Raw genomic sequence first — 3114 nt, 5'->3', positions numbered from 1 at the left:
GTCACGCGCTGACTGCCCGTCCCACGCCGCAGGAAGGAGCAGGAGCCAATGGGGAATGAGCTGCCGGCAGAGAAACTTTCCCGGCTCCCAGTACAGCAGCGTACTGTAGTTTTACCCAGACGGTAGTGGGTACCATTCTTAACACGATATATAATTCTCAATGCACGTTTTTCATTTTAGTGTGCTCAAAGTAACGAACAAAATGCAGAGATTTATAATACAAATATTTTTGTTTTTCTGTTGTTTTATTAGTCTAAAGAAAAAAGTATTTGAAAGTATTTCTGTGGTATATAACCACAGTAAACCCTATCAGATGCAAGTGAAGGAAGAAGAGGAGACAGACCGTTTCAGAATGCTCTTCAGTATCACGTTAATTAAAAGAGGGATTGTTTTCTTTAAAAGAAAAGTGATATTGCTGACATTTCCTATTAATGTGACTTACCAACACCTAACGGGGTGATTTTGAATAGATTAGGTGGGTAGCTGCGTCAGCATGCGTAGTCTGCAAAGGAGCAAGTAATAGGTTTATTCCATGCTAAAAAAAGAGAAGAGAGACAACAACGTTTCGGCTGTGAAGACGTTGTGTTTTCTCTCTTTTTTCAGCGTGGAATAAACCTATCACCTATTCCTCTGATTTTGAATAGAGCCGTGCTGTTAGGGAATTTAAGCGTTTTGTGTGCATTATTACACCTGTAGCGCCATCTGGCGACTTAGTTTACCAGAATCCCAGGAATGAGGACAGCGAACATTTAAAACTCTGGGATTGGGTTTTTCTTGGAATGATGGTTACCAGGAGAAACACCTAACCCTCAATGTGACCTGTACAGAGCATTAGGAACCTTGCTAGCCGCACTGCAGAATTCTTTGTGTGGATGGCTGACTTGCCTGTCTCCCATCTCGATCCACAGCCTGCAGGCCTCATTTGGATCCCACGTTTCAGCAGGTTTCTTTTGGGCTGTTTCCGAATGGGTCCTCTTGGCAGTTCTATGGCCTACAGGTCTCTAAGGGTTTTGGGCCCTGATGTCAGATTGCATCCTGAGGTGTTAATGGATCTCGAGGCTCAACATTTTTACTCGAGGTCTCAATGGAGCTTCACTTCCTGACACAAACTCCTACTCTGGAGATCTGCTCTTGAGCCTCAGTGTGAGACAACCCCCTCGAGCCTGATACTTTGATGCAGGAATGAGGCACTTGGTGGTTCCGACAGTATCTTTCACCTTGTCACAGATCTTTATTCCTCAAAGTCTCTACAGTGTCACAAAGCTCAACAGAGATCACAATTTGCAGGGTCTTGATGGGTCTTAGACGTTAGAGAGGGGGGTTAATGTGCTGTTTGTACCACCAGGACTTGAGCCACAGTGACAGCCTTGCAGGAGCCCCAGCTGGGTTTAGGGCAGTGTCTTCCAGACTGGGGAGAATTTGAGCCTTTGTATTCTCCCCCTGAGGTATTGTTCAATCAATCAATCAAGGTTTATTTATCAATACACAACAATACAGCATACAGCGCTGGCTGTCGGCAGTGAAATGCATTTTCTGCAAGCTCGCCAAGGAGAGATAGGGCAGAATTTGATAGAAGGTTACAAGAAGAATACAATACATTATACAGTAACAATTTGCAAGATTACGCAAAATTAAGAAAAACCGCAGGTAGAAAAAAATAACACAGGGAAAGAAAAAAAAACAAAACGCAGTGGACTGACTATTTATCAGTGGTTGTTTGGGTAATGTTTAGCAGTCTTATTGTCCTAGGGAAAAAGCTGTTTTAAAATCTGCTGGTCTTTGTCTGTAGGTTTTGGTATTGTTTTCCAGACGGTAGTAGGCAAAACAGATTGTGGTTTGGGTGACGGGGGTTCTTGAGTATAGACCTGGCTTTCTTGAGGCATCTAACTGAGTAGATATCCTCGATGTCTGGTAGCACACAGCTGGTGATGAGCTGTGCTGACTTCACCACCCTCAGCAGTACTTTGCGATCCCGGGCGGAGCAGCTCCCATACCAGGCAGTGATGCAGCCAGTCAGGATACTCTCAACTGTGCATCTGTAGAAGTTGGCTGGGATATGTAATGGCATGCCAAACTTCTTTAGCCTGCGGAGAAAGAGTAGGCACTGCTGTGCTGTTTTGACCACAATTTTGGTGTGGTGAGACCAGGTTAAGTCCTCTGTGATGTTAACACCTGGGAACTTAAAACTGCTGACCCTCTCCACTACAGACCCGATGATGTAAATGGGGCTTGGAGCTTGGTGATAAGCCTTGACGGTATGATGGTGTTGAATCCTGTGCAATCAACAAACAGCATTCTCACATACGTTCCTTTCTTGTCTAGGTGTGAGAGGGTAGTGTGTAGAGCAGTGGCGATGGCGTCCTCAGTTGATCTGTTCTGTCAGTATGATAATTGCAGTAAGTCCAAGGTGTCAGGCAGTGAAGAGGTGATGTGTGCTCTGATCAGCTGCTCATTCCTCCGGCCTTCAGTCACCTTCATAATCCAAGACTCCAGTTTCCAACGTGGGAAGAAAAACCTCCTGCTCTGGGTTTTAAATGTACTTCCTCATAGTGTCCACTTGTGTCCTCTGGTTCGTGTTTCACCTATAGTTCAGATGATATCTGCTGGGTTCACTTTGTCAACGACTTTCTGGATTTGGGAATCAGGTCCTCTCATTATCTTTTCTGTTCAAGACTAAATACATCATGTTTTTTTCACCTGTCAGTGTAGGATGTTCCTTTGTAGGGATGCAAGAAGTTACAGTTCAGTTTGATGTAGATTTGAAATAACTTTATTATAAAGGCCTTCTGTAGAGTAAAGTAAATAGGAAGTCATTTAATCAAAACCTTAACTCTGAAACTCACAACGATCACTTTCATTTTATAACATCCTGCAAACAGTGAATAATCTCCTGTGTTCCTATAAATGCCATGTTAGAAAAGCACGAACTCAGAATGGATGTAAACACTGACACAGAGTACAGACTGTACAATCAGTCAAGCTGCCCACTTTGTCAACTAAATAAAAATATTTCAGTACCACAAAGTTACAACAGGTGTCCTACCACCATGAAGGAAAAAAAAGTGTAACTACAGGTAAATGAGAACATAAGAGGCTTTACAAATGTGGGGCCAC

Source organism: Atractosteus spatula, chromosome 6 (assembly GCF_055471065.1).
Source record: "Atractosteus spatula isolate fAtrSpa1 chromosome 6, fAtrSpa1.hap1, whole genome shotgun sequence".
Taxonomy (NCBI): domain Eukaryota; kingdom Metazoa; phylum Chordata; class Actinopteri; order Semionotiformes; family Lepisosteidae; genus Atractosteus; species Atractosteus spatula.
Note: the sequence above shows the minus strand (reverse complement) of the source record.